The following is a 25,000-nucleotide window of genomic DNA, read 5'->3' as shown; positions in this document are numbered from 1 at the left end:
TCTATATACCTCTCCATATACCTCTCTATATACCTCTCTATATACCTCTCTATATACCTCTCTATATACCTCTCTATATACCTCTATATATACCTCTCTATATACCTCTCTATATACCTCTCTGTCTCTATATACCTCTCTATATACCTCTCTATATAACTCTCTATATACCTCTCTATATACCTCTCTATATACCTCTATATATACCTCTCTATATACCTCTCTATATACCTCTCTATATACCTCTCTATATACCTCTCTGTGTCTCTATATACCTCTCTATATACCTCTCTATATACCTCTCTATATACCTCTCCATATACCTCTCTATATACCTCTCTATATACCTCTCTATATACCTCTCTATATACCTCTCTATATACCTCTATATACCTCTCTATATACCTCTCTATATACCTCTCTATATACCTCTCTATATACCTCTCTATATACCTCTCCATATACCTCTCTATATACCTCTCTATATACCTCTCTATATACCTCTCTGTGTCTCTATATACCTCTCTATATACCTCTCTGTATAACTCTCTATATACCTCTCTGTGTCTCTATATACCTCTCTATATACCTCTCTATATAACTCTCTATATACCTCTCTATATACCTCTCTGTGTCTCTATATACCTCTCTATATACCTCTCTGTATAACTCTCTATATACCTCTCTATATAACTCTCTATATACCTCTCTATATACCTCTCTGTGTCTCTATATACCTCTCTATATACCTCTCTATATACCTCTCTATATACCTCTCTGTGTCTCTATATACCTCTCTATATACCTCTCTATATACCTCTCTGTGTCTCTATATACCTCTCTATATACCTCTCTATATACCTCTCTATATACCTCTCTATATACCTCTCTATATACCTCTCTGTGTCTCTATATACCTCTCTGTGTCTCTATATACCTCTCTATATACCTCTCTATATACCTCTCTATATACCTCTCTATATACCTCTCTGTGTCTCTATATACCTCTCTATATACCTCTCTGTGTCTCTATATACCTCTCTATATACCTCTCTATATACCTCTCTATATACCTCTCTATATACCTCTCTGTGTCTCTATATACCTCTCTATATACCTCTCTATATACCTCTCTATATACCTCTCTATATACCTCTCTATATACCTCTCTATATAACTCTCTATATACCTCTCTATATACCTCTCTGTGTCTCTATATACCTCTCTATATACCTCTCTATATACCTCTCTGTGTCTCTATATACCTCTCTATATACCTCTCTATATACCTCTCTATATACCTCTCTATATACCTCTCTGTGTCTCTATATACCTCTCTATATACCTCTCTGTGTCTCTATATACCTCTCTATATACCTCTCTATATACCTCTCTATATACCTGTGTCTCTATATACCTCTCTATATACCTCTCTCTGTCTCTATATACCTCTCTATATACCTCTCTATATACCTCTCTATATACCTCTCTATATACCTCTCTATATACCTCTCTGTGTCTCTATATACCTCTCTATATACCTCTCTCTGTCTCTATATACCTCTCTATATACCTCTCTGTCTCTATAACTCTCTATATACCTCTCTATATACCTCTCTCTGTCTCTATATACCTCTCTATATACCTCTCTATATACCTCTCTCTGTCTCTATATACCTCTCTATGTGTATATTTATACTAGGTGTGTCTCTGTGTCTGTTTGTCTCTGTGTCTCTGGGTCTCTGTGTGTCCGTTTGTCTCTGTGTGTCTGTGTGTCTGTATGTCTCTGTGTCTGTGTGTCTCTGTCTCTGTGTGTCTCTGTGTGTCTCTCTGTGTCTGTGTGTCTCTGTCTCTGTGTGTCTCTGTGTGTCTCTCTGTGTCTGTGTGTCTCTGTCTCTGTGCGTCTCTGTGTCTCTGCGTGTCTCTGTCTCTGTGTGTAGGGCTGATGAGGAAGCATCTGGTCCAGCAGACACCAACGTGGTGTTACGTTACAATGGAGAGATAACCTGGGACATGCCGGCCATCACCAAGAGCTCCTGTGTTGTGGACGTCTCCTACTTTCCCTTCGACTGGCAGTGGTGTAACCTCACGTTTGGGTCCTGGACATACAACGGGAACCAGGTACACAGACAGACAGACAGACAGACAGACAGACAGACAGACAGACAGACAGACAGACAGACAGACAGACAGACAGACAGACAGACAGACAGACAGACAGACAGACAGACAGACAGACAGACAGACAGACAGACAGACAGACAGACAGACAGACAGACAGACAGACAGACAGACAGACAGACAGACAGACAGACAGACAGACAGACAGACAGACAGACAAGTTTCTTAAAAACGGAATAATTGCGGCCGGAAGAGACATTGGCAACACAGGAACAGGAAGAGACATTGGCACGTGGTCCTTCTGTAGCTCAGTTGGTAGAGCATGGCGCTTGTAACGCCAGGGTAGTGGGTTCGATCCCGGGACCACCCATACGTAGAATGTATGCACACATGACTGTAAGTCGCTTTGGATAAAAGCGTCTGCTAAATGGCATATATAACACAGGAACAGGAAGAGACATTGGCAACACAGGAACAGGAAGAGACATTGGCAACACAGGAACAGGAAGAGACATTGGCAACACAGGAACAGGAAGAGACATTGGCAACACAGGAACAGGAAGAGACATTGGCAACACAGGAACAGGAAGAGACATTGGCAACAGGAACAGGAAGAGACATTGGAACAGGAAGAGACATTGGCAACACAGGAAGAGACATTGGTAACCCAGGAAGAGACATTGGCAACACAGGAAGAGACAGGAACACAGGAACAGGAAGAGACATTGGCAACACAGGAAGAGACATTGGCAACACAGGAACAGGAACAGACATTGGCAACACAGGAACAGAAGAGACATTGGCAACACAGGAACAGGAAGAGACATTGGCAACACAGGAACAGGAACATTTGCAACACAGGAACAGAACAGACATTGGCAACACAGGAACAGACATTGGCAACACAGGAAGAGACATTGGCAACACAGGAACAGGAAGAGACATTGGCAACACAGGAAGAGACATTGGCAACACAGGAAGAGACATTGGCAACAGGAAGAGACAGGAACAGGAAGAGACATTGGCAACACAGGAAGAGACATTGGCAACACAGGAACAGGAAGAGACATTGGCAACACAGGAACAGGAAGAGACATTGGCAACACAGGAAGAGACATTGGCAACACAGGAAGAGACATTGGCAACACAGGAAGAGACATTGGCAACACAGGAACAGGAAGAGACATTGGCAACACAGGAAGAGACATTGGAACAGGAAGAGACATTGGCAACACAGGAACATACATTGGTAACGCAGGAACAGACATTGGTAACACAGGAACTGGAACAGAGACTATCTCAAGGAACAGGAAGACTGTTAAACAGGAAGAGACACTGGCAACACAGGAACAGGAACAACCCTGCACCAGGAAGAGACATGCTGCCCAGGAACAGAGACATGGAATCACTGGCCACTTTAATATTGGAACACTAGTCAACTTTAGGAAAAGTTTGGCATACTGGAACAGGAACATCTCATATGTACATACTGACATTGGCTACACAGGAACTGATTTTAGTCTATGCTTTAAGAGACATCAACACAGGAACAGGAACAGATTCTATTCTACTGTAGGAAGAGACATTGGTAACCCAGGAACAGGAACTGATTCATTCAACTGGAAGAGACATTGGCAACACAGGAAGATACTGTATTCTATTCTAAGAGGTGTCTGTGGAAGAGACATTCTACTCAGGAAGAGATTTTAGTCATCTCATAAGAGATATAACTGGAACAGGAACTACTGTGTTTTAGTCATCTAACACAGGAACAGACATTGTATTCTATTCTACAGGAACAGACATCTCATATGTAGGAACTGTATTCTATTCTAAGGTGTCATGTGTGTACATAAGAGACTATTCTACTGGAAGAGACTGTGTGTATATACTGGAAGAGATATTCTACTGTAACATACATCTCAACAGACATTGGTGCATATGTACATACTGTATCTACCATCAGACTGTTTTTAGCCATCTCATATGTACATACTGTATTCTACCCTGCATTTTAGTCATCTCATATGTACATACTGTAATCACTGGCCACTGTATTTTAGTCATCTCATATGTACATACTGTATTCTATTCTACTGTATTTTAGTCATCTCATATGTACATACTGTATTCTATTCTACTGTATTTTAGTCATCTCATATGTACATACTGTATTCTACTGTATTTTAGTCATCTCATATGTACATACTGTATTCTACTGTATTTTAGTCATCTCATATGTACATACTGTATTCTACTGTATTTTAGTCATCTCATATGTACATACTGTATTCTACTGTATTTTAGTCATCTCATATGTACATACTGTATTCTACTCTACTGTATTTTAGTCATCTCATATGTATATACTGTATTCTACTCTACTGTATTTTACTCATCTCATATGTACATACTGTATTCTATTCTACTGTATTTTACTCATCTCATATGTACATACTGTATTCTACTCTACTGTATTTTAGTCATCTCATATGTACATACTGTATTCTACTCTACTGTATTTTAGTCAATGCCACTCTGACATTGCTGGATCTAATATTTATATATTTCTTAGTTCCATTCTTTAACTTTTAGATGTGTGTGTATTGTTGGGTCTTGTTTGATACTACTGTACTGTTAGAGCTAGGAACACAAGCATTTAGTTAGATATTACTGTACTGTTAGAGCTAGGAACACAAGCATTTAGTTAGATATTACTGTACTGTTAGAGCTATGAACACAAGCATTTAGTTAGATATTACTGTACTGTTGGAGCTAGGAACACAAGCATTTAGTTAGATATTACTGTACTGTTGGAGCTAGAAACACAAGCATTTAGTTAGATATTACTGTACTGTTGGAGCTATAAACACAAGCATTTAGTTAGATATTACTGTACTGTTGGAGCTATAAACACAAGCATTTAGTTAGATATTACTGTACTGTCGGAGCTAGGAACACAAGCATTTAGTTAGATACTACTGTTGGAGCTAGGAACACAAGCATTTCGCTAGATATTACTGTACTGTCAGAGCTAGGAACACAAGCATTTAGTTAGATATTACTGTACTGTTGGAGCTAGGAACACAAGCATTTAGTTAGATATTACTGTACTGTTGGAGCTAGGAACACAAGCATTTAGTTAGATATTACTGTACTGTTGGAGCTAGGAACACAAGCATTTAGTTAGATATTACTGTACTGTCAGAGCTAGGAACACAAGCATTTAGTTAGATATTACTGTACTGTTAGAGCTAGGAACACAAGCATTTAGTTAGATATTACTGTACTGTTAGAGCTAGGAACACAAGCATTTAGTTAGATATTACTGTACTGTCGGAGCTAGGAACACAAGCATTTAGTTATATATTACTGTACTGTTAGAGCTAGGAACACAAGCATTTAGTTAGATATTACTGTACTGTTGGAGCTAGGAACACAAGCATTTAGTTAGATATTACTGCACTGTCGGAGCTAGGAACACAAGCATTTAGTTAGATATTACTGTTGGAGCTAGGAACACAAGCATTTAGTTAGATATTACTGTACTGTTAGAGCTAGGAACACAAGCATTTAGTTAGATATTACTGTACTGTTAGAGCTAGGAACACAAGCATTTAGTTAGATATTACTGTACTGTTGGAGCTAGGAACACAAGCATTTAGTTAGATATTACTGCACTGTTGGAGCTAGGAACACAAGCATTTAGTTAGATATTACTGTACTGTCGGAGCTGGGAACACCAGCATTTAGTTAGATATTACTGTACTGATGGAGCTAGAAACACCAGCATTTAGTTAGATATTACTGCACTGTCGGAGCTAGGAACACAAGCATTTCGCTACTTCCGCAATAACAACTAAATAACACAACGCAATAACAACTAAATATGTGTATACAATTTGATTTGAACAGACATTAGCTACGCTGTGTGTATACTGTGTGTGTGTGTGTGTATACTGTGTGTGTGTGTATACTGTGTTTGTGTGTATGTGTGTGTGTGTGTGTGTGTATACTACATAATAGTTGTTTGTATACTGTGTCTCCCTGTGGACGTTGCCACGGGGATGGACAGTCTGTATACTGTAAGTGTGTATACTGTGTCTCCAGGTGGACGTTGCCACGGGGATGGACAGTCTGTATACTGTAAGTGTGTATACTGTGTCTCCAGGTGGACATTGCCATGGGGATGGACAGTGGGGACCTGTCGGATTTAGTGGAGAACGTGGAGTGGGAGTGTCACGGAATGCCGGCATTCCGCAGTTCATCATGTACGGCTGCTGCTCAGACCCGTATCCTGACATCACCTACACCCTCCACCTGAAGAGACGGTCTCTCTTCTACATCTTCAATCTGCTGCTGCCCTGCTTCCTCATCTCCTTCCTAGGTACTCACCAGCACCATCAGTATTAATGTTCCTAGGTACTGGTATCACCAGCATCATCATTGTTAATATTCCTAGGTACTGGTATCACCAGCATCATCATTATTAATATTCCTAGGTACTGGTATCACTAGCATCATCATTGTTAATATTCCTAGGTACTGGTATCACCAGCATCATCATTATTAATATTCCTAGGTACTGGTATCACCAGCACCATCATTATTAATATTCCTAGGTACTGGTATCACCAGCACCATCATTATTAATATTCCTAGGTACTGGTATCACCAGCACCATCATTATTAATATTCCTAGGTACTGGTATCACCAGCACCATCATTATTAACATTCCTAGGTACTGGTATCACCAGCATCATCATTATTAATATTCCTAGGTACTGGTATCACCAGCACCATCATTAATATTCCTAGGTACTGGTATCACCAGCACCATCATTATTAATATTCCTAGGTACTGGTATCACCAGCACCATCATTATTAATATTCCTAGGTACTGGTATCACCAGCACCATCATTATTAATATTCCTAGGTACTGGTATCACCAGCACCATCATTATTAATATTCCTAGGTACTGGTATCACCAGCACCATCATTATTAATATTCCTAGGTACTGGTATCACCAGCACCATCATTATTAATATTCCTAGGTACTGGTATCACCAGCATCATCATTATTAATATTCCTAGGTACTGGTATCACCAGCACCATCATTATTAATATTCCTAGGTACTGGTATCACCAGCACCATCATTATTAATATTCCTAGGTACTGGTATCACCAGCACATCATTATTAATATTCCTAGGTACTGGTATCACCAGCATCATCATTATTAATATTCCTAGGTACTGGTATCACCAGCACCATCATTATTAATATTCCTAGGTACTGGTATCACCAGCATCATCATTATTAATATTCCTAGGTACTGGTATCACCAGCACCATCATTATTAATATTCCTAGGTACTGGTATCACCAGCATCATCATTATTAATATTCCTAGGTACTGGTATCACCAGCATCATCATTATTAATATTCCTAGGTACTGGTATCACCAGCACCATCATTATTAATATTCCTAGGTACTGGTATCACCAGCATCATCATTATTAATATTCCTAGGTACTGGTATCACCAGCATCATCATTATTAATATTCCTAGGTACTGGTATCACCAGCACCATCATTATTAATATTCCTAGGTACTGGTATCACCAGCACCATCATTATTAATATTCCTAGGTACTGGTATCACCAGCATCATCATTATTAATATTCCTAGGTACTGGTATCACCAGCACCATCATTATTAATATTCCTAGGTACTGGTATCACCAGCACCATCATTATTAATATTCCTAGGTACTGGTATCACCAGCACCACCATCATTATTAATATTCCTAGGTACTGGTATCACCAGCACCATCATTATTAATATTCCTAGGTACTGGTATCACCAGCATCATCATTATTAATATTCCTAGGTACTGGTATCACCAGCATCATCATTATTAATATTCCTAGGTACTGGTATCACCAGCATCATCATTGTTAATATTCCTAGGTACTGGTATCACCAGCACCATCATTATTAATATTCCTAGGTACTGGTATCACCAGCATCATCATTATTAATATTCCTAGGTACTGGTATCACCAGCACCATCATTATTAATATTCCTAGGTACTGGTATCACCAGCATCATCATTATTAATATTCCTAGGTACTGGTATCACCAGCATCATCATTATTAATATTCCTAGGTACTGGTATCACCAGCACCATCATTATTAATATTCCTAGGTACTGGTATCACCAGCATCATCATTATTAATATTCCTAGGTACTGGTATCACCAGCATCATCATTATTAATATTCCTAGGTACTGGTATCACCAGCATCATCATTATTAATATTCCTAGGTACTGGTATCACCAGCATCATCATTATTAATATTCCTAGGTACTGGTATCACCAGCATCATCATTATTAATATTCCTAGGTACTGGTATCACCAGCATCATCATTATTAATATTCCTAGGTACTGGTATCACCAGCATCATCATTATTAATATTCCTAGGTACTGGTATCACCAGCATCATCATTATTAATATTCCTAGGTACTGGTATCACCAGCACCATCATTATTAATATTCCTAGGTACTGGTATCACCAGCATCATCATTATTAATATTCCTAGGTACTGGTATCACCAGCATCATCATTATTAATATTCCTAGGTACTGGTATCACCAGCATCATCATTGTTAATATTCCTAGGTACTGGTATCACCAGCATCATCATTATTATTATTATTATTATTATTGTGCAACAGCAGGCTTTGGGGCGATTAGACTCCTCTATCCATCTCTATGGTTCATGTTGCTACAGCAGGCTTAGACCCCTCTATCCATCTCTATGGTTCATGTTGCTACAGCAGGCTTAGACCCCTCTATCCATCTCTATGGTTCATGTTGCTACAGCAGGCTTAGACCCCTCTATCCATCTCTATGGTTCATGTTGCTACAGCAGGCTTAGACCCCTCTATCCATCTCTATGGTTCATGTTGCTACAGCAGGCTTAGACCCCTCTATCCATCTCTATGGTTCATGTTGCTACAGCAGGCTTAGACCCCTCTATCCATCTCTATGGTTCATGTTGCTACAGCAGGCTTAGACCCCTCTATCCATCTCTATGGTTCATGTTGCTACAGCAGGCTTAGACCCCTCTATCCATCTCTATGGTTCGTGTTGCTACAGCAGGCTTAGACCCCTCTATCCATCTCTATGGTTCGTGTTGCTACAGCAGGCTTAGACCCCTCTATCCATCTCTATGGTTCATGTTGCTACAGCAGGCTTAGACCCCTCTATCCATCTCTATGGTTCATGTTGCTACAGCAGGCTTAGACCCCTCTATCCATCTCTATGGTTCATGTTGCTACAGCAGGCTTAGACCCCTCTATCCATCTCTATGGTTCATGTTGCTACAGCAGGCTTAGACCCCTCTATCCATCTCTATGGTTCATGTTGCTACAGCAGGCTTAGCACCCCTCTATCCATCTCTATGGTTCATGTTGCTACAGCAGGCTTAGACCCCTCTATCCATCTCTATGGTTCATGTTGCTACAGCAGGCTTAGACCCCTCTATCCATCTCTATGGTTCATGTTGCTACAGCAGGCTTAGACCCCTCTATCCATCTCTATGGTTCATGTTGCTACAGCAGGCTTAGACCCCTCTATCCATCTCTATGGTTCATGTTGCTACAGCAGGCTTAGACCCCTCTATCCATCTCTATGGTTCATGTTGCTACAGCAGGCTTAGACCCCTCTATCCATCTCTATGGTTCATGTTGCTACAGCAGGCTTAGACCCCTCTATCCATCTCTATCCATCTCTCTCTATGGTTCGTGTTGCCGTTGAGAGGAGATGCTGTTGTTTGTATTGTTCTAGCTCATCTGGGTTTGTGGTTGTATTGTTTATTGTTGTTGTTTACATTGTATTGTTGGTTATTTAATGCTGTTGTTTGTTTGTGTTGTTCTAGCCCCCCTGGGTTTCTACCTACCCGCTGACTCAGGAGAGAAGGTTTCTCTGGGCGTGACGGTTCTACTGGCCCTCACTGTCTTCCAACTGATGGTGGCAGAGAGCATGCCTCCCTCTGAGAGTGTTCCCTATATAGGTGATAATATGATGCCTCAGAGAGTGTTCCCTATATAGGTGATAATATGATGCCTCCCTCTGAGAGTGTTCCCTATATAGGTGATAATATGATGCCTCCCTCAGAGAGTGTTCCCTATATAGGTGATAATATGATGCCTCCCTCTGAGAGTGTTCCCTATATAGGTGATAATATGATGCCTCAGAGTGTTCCCTATATAGGTGATAATATGATGCCTCTGAGAGTGTTCCCTATATAGGTGATAATATGATGCCTCAGAGAGTGTTCCCTATATAGGTGATAATATGATGCCTCCCTCAGAGAGTGTTCCCTATATAGGTGATAATATGATGCCTCCCTCTGAGAGTGTTCCCTATATAGGTGATAATATGATGCCTCCCTCTGAGAGTGTTCCCTATATAGGTGATAATATGATGCCTCAGAGAGTGTTCCCTATATAGGTGATAATATGATGCCTCCCTCAGAGAGTGTTCCCTATATAGGTGATAATATGATGCCTCTGAGAGTGTTCCCTATATAGGTGATAATATGATGCCTCCCTCTGAGAGTGTTCCCTATATAGGTGATAATATGATGCCTCCCTCAGAGAGTGTTCCCTATATAGGTGATAATATGATGCCTCTGAGAGTGTTCCCTATATAGGTGATAATATGATGCCTCTGAGAGTGTTCCCTATATAGGTGATAATATGATGCCTCCCTCTGAGAGTGTTCCCTATATAGGTGATAATATGATGCCTCCCTCAGAGAGTGTTCCCTATATAGGTGATAATATGATGCCTCAGAGAGTGTTCCCTATATAGGTGATAATATGATGCCTCCCTCAGAGAGTGTTCCCTATATAGGTGTTAATATGATGCCTCTGAGAGTGTTCCCTATATAGGTGATAATATGATGCCTCAGAGAGTGTTCCCTATATAGGTGATAATATGATGCCTCCCTCAGAGAGTGTTCCCTATATAGGTGATAATATGATGCCTCCCTCTGAGAGTGTTCCCTATATAGGTGATAATATGATGCCTCCCTCAGAGAGTGTTCCCTATATAGGTGATAATATGATGCCTCCCTCAGAGAGTGTTCCCTATATAGGTGATAATATGATGCCTCCCTCTGAGAGTGTTCCCTATATAGGTGATAATATGATGCCTCCCTCAGAGAGTGTTCCCTATATAGGTGATAATATGATGCCTCCCTCAGAGAGTGTTCCCTATATAGGTGATAATATGATGCCTCCCTCAGAGAGTGTTCCCTATATAGGTGATAATATGATGTCTCTGAGAGTGTTCCCTATATAGGTGATAATATGATGCCTCCCTCAGAGAGTGTTCCCTATATAGGTGATAATATGATGCCTCAGAGAGTGTTCCCTATATAGGTGATAATATGATGCCTCCCTCAGAGAGTGTTCCCTATATAGGTGATAATATGATGCCTCCCTCAGAGAGTGTTCCCTATATAGGTGATAATATGATGCCTCCCTCAGAGAGTGTTCCCTATATAGGTGATAATATGATGCCTCCCTCAGAGAGTGTTCCCTATATAGGTGATAATATGATGCCTCAGAGAGTGTTCCCTATATAGGTGATAATATGATGCCTCCCTCAGAGAGTGTTCCCTATATAGGTGATAATATGATGCCTCAGAGAGTGTTCCCTATATAGGTGATAATATGATGCCTCCCTCAGAGAGTGTTCCCTATATAGGTGATAATATGATGCCTCCCTCAGAGAGTGTTCCCTATATAGGTGATAATATGATGTCTCTGAGAGTGTTCCCTATATAGGTGATAATATGATGCCTCCCTCAGAGAGTGTTCCCTATATAGGTGATAATATGATGCCTCAGAGAGTGTTCCCTATATAGGTGATAATATGATGCCTCCCTCAGAGAGTGTTCCCTATATAGGTGATAATATGATGCCTCAGAGAGTGTTCCCTATATAGGTGATAATATGATGCCTCCCTCAGAGAGTGTTCCCTATATAGGTGATAATATGATGCCTCCCTCAGAGAGTGTTCCCTATATAGGTGATAATATGATGCCTCAGAGAGTGTTCCCTATATAGGTGATAATATGATGCCTCCCTCAGAGAGTGTTCCCTATATAGGTGATAATATGATAATATGATAATATGATGCCTCCCTCAGAGAGTGTTCCCTATATAGGTGATAATATGATGCCTCCCTCAGAGAGTGTTCCCTATATAGGTGATAATATGATGCCTCCCTCAGAGAGTGTTCCCTATATAGGTGATAATATGATGCCTCAGAGAGTGTTACCTATATAGGTGATAATATGATGCCTCCCTCAGAGTGTTCCCTATATAGGTGATAATATGATGCCTCCCTCAGAGAGTGTTCCCTATATAGGTGATAATATGATGCCTCCCTCTGAGAGTGTTCCCTATATAGGTGATAATATGATGCCTCCCTCAGAGAGTGTTCCCTATATAGGTGATAATATGATGCCTCCCTCTGAGAGTGTTCCCTAGTGATAATATGATGCCCTCTGAGAGTGTTCCCTATATAGGTGATAATATGATGCCTCCCTCAGAGAGTGTTCCCTATATAGGTGATAATATGATGCCTCCCTCAGAGAGTGTTCCCTATATAGGTGATAATATGATGCCTCCTCAGAGAGTGTTCCCTATATAGGTGATAATATGATGCCTCTGAGAGTGTTCCCTATATAGGTGATAATATGATGCCTCCCTCAGAGAGTGTTCCCTATATAGGTGATAATATGATGCCTCCCCTATATGTTCCCTAGGTGATAATATGATGCCTCCCTCAGAGAGTGTTCCCTATATAGGTGATAATATGATGCCTCCCTCAGAGAGTGTTCCCTATATAGGTGATAATATGATGCCTCAGAGAGTGTTCCCTATATAGGTGATAATATGATGCCTCCCTCAGAGAGTGTTCCCTATATAGGTGATAATATGATGCCTCCCTCAGAGAGTGTTCCCTATATAGGTGATAATATGATGCCTCCTCAGAGAGTGTTCCCTATATAGGTGATAATATGATGCCTCCTCAGAGAGTGTTCCCTATATAGGTGATAATATGATGCCTCCCTGAGAGTGTTCCCTATATAGGTGATAATATGATGCCTCCCTCAGAGAGTGTTCCCTATATAGGTGATAATATGATGCCTCCCTCTGAGAGTGTTCCCTATATAGGTGATAATATGATGCCTCAGAGAGTGTTCCCTATATAGGTGATAATATGATGCCTCAGAGAGTGTTCCCTATATAGGTGATAATATGATGCCTCCCTCAGAGAGTGTTCCCTATATAGGTGATAATATGATGCCTCCCTCTGAGAGTGTTCCCTATATAGGTGATAATATGATGCCTCCCTCAGAGAGTGTTCCCTATATAGGTGATAATATGATGCCTCCCTCAGAGAGTGTTCCCTATATAGGTGATAATATGATGCCTCCCTCAGAGAGTGTTCCCTATATAGGTGATAATATGATGCCTCCCTCCCTCAGAGAGTGTTCCCTATATAGGTGATAATATGATGCCTCAGAGAGTGTTCCCTATATAGGTGATAATATGATGCCTCAGAGAGTGTTCCCTATATAGGTGATAATATGATGCCTCCCTCTGAGAGTGTTCCCTATATAGGTGATAATATGATGCCCCTCTGAGAGTGTTCCCTAGATAATATGATGTGTTCCCTGTTCCCTATATAGGTGATAATATGATGCCTCCTCAGAGAGTGTTCCCTATATAGGTGATAATATGATGCCTCCCTCAGAGAGTGTTCCCTATATAGGTGATAATATGATGCCTCCCTCAGAGAGTGTTCCCTATATAGGTGATAATATGATGCCTCCCTCAGAGAGTGTTCCCTATATAGATAATATGATGTGATAATAGGTGATAATATGATGCCTCCCTCCCTATATAGGTGATAATATGATGCCTCCTGAGAGTGTTCCCTATATAGGTGATAATATGATGCCTCCCTCAGAGAGTGTTCCCTATATAGGTGATAATATGATGCCTCCCTCAGAGAGTGTTCCCTATATAGGTGATAATATGATGCCTCCCTCAGAGAGTGTTCCCTATATAGGTGATAATATGATGCCTCCCTATATAGGTGATAATATGTGTTCCCTATATAGGTGATAATATGATGCCTCCTCTGAGAGAGTGTTCCCTATATAGGTGATAATATGATGCCTCCCTCAGAGAGTGTTCCCTATATAGGTGATAATATGATGCCTCCCTCAGAGAGTGTTCCCTATATAGGTGATAATATGATGCCTCCCTCAGAGAGTGTTCCCTATATAGGTGATAATATGATGCCTCCTCAGAGAGTGTTCCCTATATAGGTGATAATATGATGCCTCCCTCAGAGAGTGTTCCCTATATAGGTGATAATATGATGCCTCCCTCAGAGAGTGTTCCCTATATAGGTGATAATATGATGCCTCCCTCTGAGAGTGTTCCCTATATAGGTGATAATATGATGCCTCCCTCAGAGAGTGTTCCCTAGGTGTTATGATGCCTCTGTTCCCTATAGGTGATAATATGATGCCTCCCTCAGAGAGTGTTCCCTATATAGGTGATAATATGATGCCTCAGAGAGTGTTCCCTATATAGGTGATAATATGATGCCTCCCTCAGAGAGTGTTCCCTATATAGGTGATAATATGATGCCTCCCTCAGAGAGTGTTCCCTATATAGGTGATAATATGATGTTCCCCCTATATAGGTGATAATATGATGCCTCCTCAGAGAGTGTTCCCTATATAGGTGATAATATGATGCCTCCTCAGAGTGTTCCCTATATAGGTGATAATATGATGCCTCAGAGAGTGTTCCCTATATAGGTGATAATATGATGCCTCCCCTCCTCCCTCAGAGAGTGTTCCCTATATAGGTGATAATATGATGCCTCCCTCAGAGAGTGTTCCCTATATAGGTGATAATATGATGCCTCCCTCAGAGAGTGTTCCCTATATAGGTGATAATATGATGCCTCCCTCAGAGAGTGTTCCCTATATAGGTGATAATATGATGCCTCCCTCAGAGAGTGTTCCCTATATAGGTGATAATATGATGCCTCCTCAGAGAGTGTTCCCTATATAGGTGATAATATGATGCCTCAGAGAGTGTTCCCTATATAGGTGATAATATGATGCCTCCCTCAGAGAGTGTTCCCTATATAGGTGATAATATGATGCCTCCCTCAGAGAGTGTTCCCTATATAGGTGATAATATGATGCCTCCCTCAGAGAGTGATAATATGATGCCTCCCTAGAGTGTTCCCTATAGGTGATAATATGATGCCTCCCTCAGAGAGTGTTCCCTATATAGGTGATAATATGATGCCTCAGAGAGTGTTCCCTATATAGGTGATAATATGATGCCTCAGAGAGTGTTCCCTATATAGGTGATAATATGATGCCTCCCTCTGAGAGTGTTCCCTATATAGGTGATAATATGATGCCTCAGAGAGTGTTCCCTATATAGGTGATAATATGATGCCTCCCTCAGAGAGTGTTCCCTATATAGGTGATAATATGATGCCTCCTCAGAGAGTGTTCCCTATGATAGGTGATAATATGATGCCTCCCTCAGAGAGTGTTCCCTATATAGGTGATAATATGATGCCTCCTCAGAGAGTGTTCCCTATATAGGTGATAATATGATGCCTCCCTCAGAGAGTGTTCCCTATAGGTGATAATATGATGCCTCCCTCTGAGAGTGTTCCCTATATAGGTGATAATATGATGCCTCCCTCTGAGAGTGTTCCCTATATAGGTGATAATATGATGCCTCCCTCAGAGAGTGTTCCCTATATAGGTGATAATATGATGCCTCCCTCAGAGAGTGTTCCCTATATAGGTGATAATATGATGCCTCCCTCTGAGAGTGTTCCCTATATAGGTGATAATATGATGCCTCCCTCTGAGAGTGTTCCCTATATAGGTGATAATATGATGCCTCCCTGTTCCCTATATAGAGAGTGTTCCCTATATAGGTGATAATATGATGCCTCCCTCAGAGAGTGTTCCCTATATAGGTGATAATATGATGCCTCCCTCAGAGAGTGTTCCCTATATAGGTGATAATATGATGCCTCCCTCTGAGAGTGTTCCCTATATAGGTGATAATATGATGCCTCCCTCAGAGAGTGTTCCCTATATAGGTGATAATATGATGCCTCAGAGAGTGTTCCCTATATAGGTGATAATATGATGCCTCCCTCTGAGAGTGTTCCCTATATAGGTGATAATATGATGCCTCCCTCTGAGAGTGTTCCCTATATAGGTGATAATATGATGCCTCCCTCAGAGAGTGTTCCCTATATAGGTGATAATATGATGCCTCAGAGAGTGTTCCCTATATAGGTGATAATATGATGCCTCCTCAGAGAGTGTACATAGCCCTCCCCTCATATAGGTGATAATATGATGCCTCCCTCAGAGAGTGTTCCTATATAGGTGATAATATGATGCCTCAGAGAGTGTTCCATCTTGATAATATGAACATCCCTCAGAGAGTGTTCCCTATATAGGTGATAATATGATGCCTCCCTCAGAGAGTGTTCCTATATAGGTGATAATCCCTCCCTCAGAGAGTGTTCCCTATATAGGTGATAATATGATGCCTCCCTCAGAGAGTGTTCCTCCCTATATAGGTGATAATATGATGTCCCTCAGAGAGTGTTCCCTATAGGTGATAATATGATGCCCAAGAGTGTTCCCTATATAGGTGATAATATGATGCCTCACTGGAGTGTTCCATAGGTGATAATATGATGCCAGAGCCTGTTCCTCACTGGGCCAAGGTGATAATATGATGCCAAGAGTGTTCCTGTTCCCTCACTGGGCCAAGGTGAGGCCAAGAGTGTTCCTCACTGGGCCAAGGTGTTCCCAAAGCCTGTTCCTCACTGGGCCAAGGTGAGGCCTCAGAGCCTGTTCCTCACTGGGCCAAGGTGATAATATGTGCCTCCCTCTGAAGCCTGGTGATAATATGATGCCTCACTGGGCCAAGGTAGGCCAAGCCTGTTCCTCACTGGGCCAAGGTAGGCCAAGCCTGTTCCTCACTGGGCCAAGGTAGGGCCTGTTCCTCACTGGGCCAAGGTAGGCCAAGCCTGTTCCTCACTGGGCCAAGGTAGGCCAAGCCTGTTCCTCACTGGGCCAAGGTAGGCCAAGCCTGTTCCTCACTGGGCCAAGGTAGGCCAAGCCTGTTCCTCACTGGGCCAGGGCCAAGGTAGGCCAAGCCTGTTCCTCACTGGGCCAAGGTAGGGCCAAGCCTGTTCCTCACTGGGCCAAGGTAGGCCAAGCCTGTTCCTCACTGGGCCAAGGTAGGCCAAGCCTGTTCCTCACTGGGCCAAGGTAGGCCAAGCCTGTTCCTCACTGGGCCAAGGTAGGGCCAAGCCTGTTCCTCACTGGGCCAAGGTAGGGCCAAGCCTGTTCCTCACTGGGCCAAGGTAGGCCAAGCCTGTTCCTCACTGTGCCAAGGTAGGCCAAGCCTGTTCCTCACTGGGCCAAGGTAGGCCAAGCCTGTTCCTCACTGGGCCAAGGTAGGCCAAGCCTGTTCCTCACTGGGCCAAGGTAGGCCAAGCCTGTTCCTCACTGGGCCAAGGTAGGCCAAGCCTGTTCCTCACTGGGCCAAGGTAGGCCAAGCCTGTTCCTCACTGGGCCAAGGTAGGCCAAGCCTGTTCCTCACTGGGCCAAGGTAGGCCAAGCCTGTTCCTCACTGGGCCAAGGTAGGCCAAGCCTGTTCCTCACTGGGCCAAGGTAGGCCAAGCCTGTTCCTCACTGGGCCAAGGTAGGCCAAGCCTGTTCCTCACTGGGCCAAGGTAGGCCAAGCCTGTTCCTCACTGGGCCAAGGTAGGCCAAGCCTGTTCCTCACTGGGCCAAGGTAGGCCAAGCCTGTTCCTCACTGGGCCAAGGTAGGCCAAGCCTGTTCCTCACTGGGCCAAGGTAGGCCAAGCCTGTTCCTCACTGGGCCAAGGTAGGCCAAGCCTGTTCCTCACTGGGCCAAGGTAGGCCAAGCCTGTTCCTCACTGGGCCAAGGTAGGCCAAGCCTGTTCCTCACTGGGCCAAGGTAGGCCAAGCCTGTTCCTCACTGGGCCAAGGTAGGCCAAGCCTGTTCCTCACTGGGCCAAGGTAGGCCAAGCCTGTTCCTCACTGGGCCAAGGTAGGCCAAGCCTGTTCCTCACTGGGCCAAGGTAGGCCAAGCCTGTTCCTCACTGGGCCAAGGTAGGCCAAGCCTGTTCCTCGCTGGGCCAAGGTAGGCCAAGCCTGTTCCTCGCTGGGCCAAGGTAGGCCAAGCCTGTTCCTCCCTGGGCCAAGGTAGGCCAAGCCTGTTCCTCGCTGGGCCAAGGTAGGCCAAGCCTGTTCCTCGCTGGGCCAAGGTAGGCCAAGCCTGTTCCTCGCTGGGCCAAGGTAGGCCAAGCCTGTTCCTCCAAGGTGGGCCAAGGTAGGCCAAGCCTGTTCCTCGCTGGGCCAAGGTAGGCCAAGCCTGTTCCTCCCTGGGCCAAGGTAGGCCAAGCCTGTTCCTCGCTGGGCCAAGGTAGGCCAAGCCTGTTCCTCGCTGGGCCAAGGTAGGCCAAGCCTGTTCCTCACTGGGCCAAGGTAGGCCAAGCCTGTTCCTCACTGGGCCAAGGTAGGCCAAGCCTGTTCCTCGCTGGGCCAAGGTAGGCCAAGCCTGTTTTCCACTGGGCCAAAGTCTGGAGCTCTGTGTCACTGTGTGTGTGTGTGTGTGTGTGTGTGTGTGTGTGTGTGTGTGTGTGTGTGTGTGTGTGTGTGTGTGTGTGTGTGTGTGTGTGTGTGTGTGTGTGTGTGTGTGTGTGTGTGTGTGTGTGTGTGTGTGTGTTCCCAGGTACTCATCATTGACTACATGTCTAAGATCCTGTTTGTGTACGAGGTGGGGGAGAACTGCACTACACCAGAGAGTGAGAGAACACCTCTCTACAGTGAGGAACCAATGTCGGGCAACTCCGCCCTGGCACGGAACCATTACCACGACGACCTCTACCATGACGGCTGTTACCAAGACGACTGCCATCGCCTCTCTCCGTACCAGTACGGCAACGGGCACCTCCAAAACCACCTCGACAACTGTCGCTACGCTAACGGCGGTCACCGCGACGACCATTACAGTAACCGTAGTAACCAGAACCATCACAGCAACCCGAGCCAGACCTCCAAGGGGGAAGGGGGCGAGGAGAAGAGGGAGCCCCTGAGACATTACCACCACATCGGGAGAGAGGAGCTGGACTATCAGGCACCTCCTCCAGGGAACCTCCAGAATGGTGGGCTGAATGAGCCGCTGCCTTACACCAAGGAGAAGCACCTCAACCCAGCCTCGGCCCCAGCCTGCTCCTGCCCCTGCCCACACCACAAACAGGTGACTAATGCCCACTGCATCACACAGTCAGGATTTATCGAGCTGTGCCTCCTCTCCCTCCCTCTCTCCTTCCTCTCCCTCCCTCTCTCATTCCTCTCCCTCCCTCCCTCTCTCCTTCCTCTCCCTCCCTCTCTCATTCCTCTCCCTCCCTCCCTCACTCCCTCCTTCCTCTCCCTCCCTCTCTCCTTCCTCTCCCTCCCTCCCTATCTCCTTCCTCTCCCTCCCTCTCTCCTTCCTCTCCCTCCCTCCCTCTCTTCCTCTCCCTCCCTCCTTCCCTCTCTCCTTCCTCTCCCTCCCTCCTCTCCCTCCTCTCTCCTCTCTCCTCTCCCTCCTTCCTCTCCTGAACCCTCTCTCCTTCCTCTCCTGAACCCCTCTCCTTCCTCTCCTGAACCCTCTCTCTCTCCTTCCTCTCCTGAACCCTCTCTCCTTCCTCTCCTGAACCCTCTCTCCTTCCTCTCCTGAACCCCCTCTCCTTCCTCTCCTGAACCCCCTCCTCTCCTTCCTCTCCCCTCCCTCTCTCTCATTCCTCTCCCTCCCTCTCTCCTTCCTCTCCTGAACCCTCGCTCCTTCCTCTCCTGAACCCCCTCTCCTTCCTCTCCCTCCACTCCTCCCCTCCTCCCCTCCCCTCCCTCTCTCCCAAATCTCCCTCCCTCCCGAACCCCCCTCCATCCCTCCCCCTCCCTCCCTATCTCTCTCCTCCCCCTCCTCCCTCCCTCTCCTCTAGGTGGTGTATAACATTCAGTACATCGCCAACTGTTTCCGGGAGCAACGGGCAACGTGTGCTAAAGGGGCGGAGTGGAAGAAGGTTGCCAAGGTGATGGACCGGTTCTTCATGTGGATCTTCTTCATCATGGTCTTCCTCATGAGTATCCTCATCATCGGCAAGGCGACTTGACGGAGGGAGGGAGGAGAGAGATCGATGGATAGAGGGAGAGAGGAAGGGATGGAGGAGAGATGAGAGGGAGGAGAGGGATGGATGGATAGAGGGAAAGAGGAAGGGAGGGAGGAGAGGAAGAGAAGGAGGGAGGAAGGGAGGGAGGGACTAGAGGAGGAGAGGGAGGAAGAGAGGGGACGGAGGAGAGGAAGAGGAAGGGCAAGAGGAAGAGAGGGAGGTAGGGAGGAGAGGGGAGGGAGGAGAGGAAGAGATGGAGGGACAGAGGAGAGGGAGGAGAGTGGGAGAGAGGCTGGGAAAGAGGTAGAAGAAGGACAGAGAGAGGGAGTGAGGCAGACGGAGGATAGAAGGACTAGAGAGGGGGAGGAGTCTCAATTCGTCGGGTCATGGACTCTACAAGGTGTAGAAAACGTTCCACAGGGATGCTGGTCCATGTTGACTCAACGCTTCCCACAGTTGTGTCAAGTTGGCTGGATGTCCTTTGGGTGGTGGACCGTTCTTGATATACAGTTGAGCTTTAAAAAACCCAGCAGCGTTGCAGTTCTTGACACTAACCGGTGTCCCTACCACGCCCAGTTCAAAGGCACTTCAATCTATTGTCCTGCCCCTTCACCCTCTGAATGACACACACACACCATCCATGTCTCAAGGCTGAAACATCCTCTTCTTCAACCCGTCTCCTCCTCCTTCATCTACACTGATCGAAGGGCCATCATTGGAAATAAGAATTTGTTCTGAAAACTGACTTGCCTTGTGAAAATCAATAAAAAAAAGTAGTGGATTTAACTTGTGTCGTCAGTAAGAGATCAGAGCTTTCAGTCTGGGTCATGGTGTTCCTAATGTTTTGTCCACTCAGTGCGTACTACACCCGGTCAGTCTGGGTCATGGTGTTCCTAATGTTTTGTCCACTCAGTGCGTACTACCAGGTAAAGGGATCAGAGCTTTCACCTGGTCAGTCTGGGTCATGGTGTTCCTAATGTTTTGTCCACTCAGTGTGTACTACCAGGTAAAGGGATCAGAGCTTTCACCTGGTCAGTCTGGGTCATGGTGTTCCTAATGTTTTGTCCACTCAGTGTGTACTACCAGGTAAAGGGATCAGAGCTTTCACTCGGTCAGTCTGGGTCATGGTGTTCCTAATGTTTTGTCCACTCAGTGTGTACTACCAGGTAAAGAGATCAGAGCTTTCACCTGGTCAGTCTGGGTCATGGTGTTCCTAATGTTTTGTCCACTCAGTGTGTACTACCAGGTAAAGGGATCAGAGCTTTCACCTGGTCAGTCTGGGTCATGGTGTTCCTAATGTTTTGTCCACTCAGTGTGTACTACCAGGTAAAGGGATCAGAGCTTTCACCTGGTCAGTCTGGGTCATGGTGTTCCTAATGTTTTGTCCACTCAGTGTGTACTACCAGGTAAAGGGATCAGAGCTTTCACCTGGTCAGTCTGGGTCATAGTGTTCCTAATGTTTTGTTTTGTCCACTCAGTGTGTACTACCAGGTAAAGGGATCAGAGCTTTCACCTGGTCAGTCTGGGTCATGGTGTTCCTAATGTTTTGTCCACTCAGTGTGTACTACCAGGTAAAGAGATCAGAGCTTTCACCTGGTCAGTCTGGGTCATGGTGTTCCTAATGTTTTGTCCACTCAGTGTGTACTACCAGGTAAAGGGATCAGAGCTTTCACCTGGTCAGTCTGGGTCATGGTGTTCCTAATGTTTTGTCCACTCAGTGTGTACTACTAGTTATTTAGAGTACAGATCCGTTATTTAGAGTACAGATCAGTTATTTAGAGTACAGATCAGAGATTGCCTGATGCAGTATAGTTCAGTTATTTAGAGTACAGATCAGTTATTTAGAGTACAGATCAGAGATGGCCTGATGCAGTATAGTTCAGTTATTTAGAGTACAGATCAGTTATTTAGAGTCCAGATCAGTTATTTAGAGTACCGAACAGTTATTTAGAGTACAGATCAGTTATTTAGAGTACAGATCAGAGATGGCCTGATGCAGTATAGTTCAGTTATTTAGAGTACAGATCAGTTATTTAGAGTCCAGATCAGTTATTTAGAGTACCGAACAGTTATTTAGAGTACAGATCAGTTATTTAGAGTACAGATCAGAGATGGCCTGATGCAGTTATAGTTCAGTTATTTAGAGTACAGATCAGTTATTTAGAGTACAGATCAGAGATGGCCTGATGCAGTATAGATCAGTTATTTAGTGAAGGTCACAGCCTGGGGGAAGACACTATTCAGGATGTGGGACGTTTCTGGTAGAGAGGGGGAGAGAGAGGACTGTCAGGGAGAGGGAGATAGAGGACTGTCTGTTAGAGAGGGAGAGATAGAGGACTGTCTGGTAGAGAGGGAGAGATTGAAGACTGTCTGGTAGAGAGGAGAGATAGAGGACTGTCTGGTAGAGAGGGAGAGATAGAGGACTGTCTGGTAGAGGGAGATAGAGGACTGTCTGGTAGAGGGAGTAAGAGGCTGATCCTAGATCTGTAGTCTTCCTGGAGAGTAGATTATAGATCCTCTAAAATAGAATTATAAAGATAATAATGGTCAAGGTGATGCCAAAGATCAGCATCACCTTGACCATGTCCTTGTTGCCATGGTCACCCAGAACTCACCACCTTGACCATGTCCTTGTTGCCATGGTCACCCAGAACTCACCACCTTGACCATGTCCTTGTTGCCATGGTCACCCAGAACTCACCACCTTGACCATGTCCTTGTTGCCATGGTCACCCAGAACTCTCTCTTCACCATGATTCTGGGCTTCCTTCTGCACTGGTGAGGAGAGGAGGAGCAGAGTGGGGAAGTGTGGAGAGGAAGGGGATTCAGTGGGGAAGTTTTTACTGTATGAAGAGAGGGAGAGAGAGGAGGAGCAGAGTGGGGAGGAAGTGGAGAGGAAGGGGAGAGAGGGAGGACAACTGGGAGAGGAAGGGAGAGACCAACATGGAGAGGAAGGGGAGAGAGGGAGGACCAACATGGAGAGGAAGGGGAGGAGAGGAGGAGCTGGGAGAGGAAGGGGAGAGAGGGAGGACCAACATGGAGAGGAAGGGGGAGAGAGGGAGGACCAACATGGAGAGGAAGGGGGAGAGAGGGAGGACCAACATGGAGAGGAAGGGGAGAGAGGGAGGACCAACATGGAGAGGAAGGGGAGGAGGGGAGCAGGGAGGACCAACATGGGAGGAAGGGGAGAGTGGAGAGGAAGGGGGAGAGAGGGAGGACCAACATGGAGAGGAAGGGGAGAGAGGGAGGACCAACATGGAGAGGAAGGGGAGAGGGAGGGAGGACCAACATGGAGAGGAAGGGGAGAGAGGGAGGGAGGGGGAGAGACCAACATGGAGAGGAAGGGGAGAGAGGGAGGACCAACATGGAGAGGAAGGGGAGAGAGGGAGGACCAACATGGAGAGGAAGGGGGGGAGAGGGAGGACCAACATGGAGAGGAAGGGGAGAGAGGACCAACATGGAGAGGAAGGAGAGAGGGAGGACCAACATGGAGAGGAAGGGGAGAGGGAGGACCAACATGGAGAGGAAGGGGAGAGAGGGAGGACCAACATGGAGAGGAAGTGGGAGGGGAGGACCAACATGGAGAGGAAGGGGAGAGAGGGAGGACCAACATGGAGAGGAAGGGGGAGAGGGAGGACCAACATGGATGGAGAGGAAGGGGAGAGAGGGAGGACCAACATGGAGAGGAAGGGGAGAGAGGGAGGACCAACATGGAGAGGAAGGGGAGAGAGGGAGGACCAATATGGAGAGGAAGGGGAGAGAGGGAGGACCAACATGGAGAGGAAGGGGAGAGAGGGAGGGGAGAGAGGGAGGGAGAGAGGGAGGACCAACATGGAGAGGAAGGGGAGAGGGGAGGACCACTGGGAGGGATTCCAAGCCTGGCTCGGGAACCCTGGGGTTCAGTGTCCTTAATAGTCCCAGCTCCAAATCGGCCCCTAATCCGTTCCTTGAATGTTCCTACCGAATAAATCACCTGGGCGATGCCAGCTCGCGGCATTAAATCAAGGCCTCCAGGATTAGGTTAACCTAAATATATCTCCCTCTGGGTTTCTCCAATAGCTGATAGGATAATGGGTGAGCTCTGAAAGCGGTGACTGTCTCTGTCTCTCTAATCGTGAGCGTGCTCTGTAGGCTCAAGACTCCCTCTGCTCCACGTTGTTCTCAGTCTCTGATTCCGAACGGCTGTTAAATAATGGAGGTGGCCTCCCGTCGCTCAAACTGAGTTTAAGGAACCTGTTTTCAAGCTACTTGTCGGACGGCATGCCCTGCCTCCAGTCCGAACCGCTGCAGGAGCAGATGGCCTCGGATGGAGTGACTCCCCGACACTTCCTCTCCTTTCGACTCTCCCTGCCCGGGCGGAAGGGAACAACCCGCGGTGACCAGCGCTGGTTGGTTTTCTCGCCGCTGTGGAGCCGTCGGACCAAGACGCATCGATGGGGGTTCGGGAGCGGAGTGGACAGCAACAGGGTGGAGGTTTGGCTGGATGATCACTCGTCCAGGTAAGACCTTGAT

The 25,000-nt window shown here is 45.3% G+C and overlaps 1 pseudogene; it reads left to right on the top strand.

Moving 5' to 3' along the window:
- LOC124027376 overlaps window positions 1-20,562 on the top strand; it is a 26,929-nt pseudogene extending 6,367 nt beyond the window's left edge.
- Window positions 20,563-25,000: the final 4,438 nt, after the last annotated feature.

This window comes from Oncorhynchus gorbuscha, unplaced genomic scaffold, assembly GCF_021184085.1.
Source record: "Oncorhynchus gorbuscha isolate QuinsamMale2020 ecotype Even-year unplaced genomic scaffold, OgorEven_v1.0 Un_scaffold_3150, whole genome shotgun sequence".
In the NCBI taxonomy this organism is placed as follows: Eukaryota; Metazoa; Chordata; class Actinopteri; order Salmoniformes; family Salmonidae; genus Oncorhynchus; species Oncorhynchus gorbuscha.
Note: the sequence above shows the minus strand (reverse complement) of the source record. Positions and strands in the feature narration are given on the sequence as shown.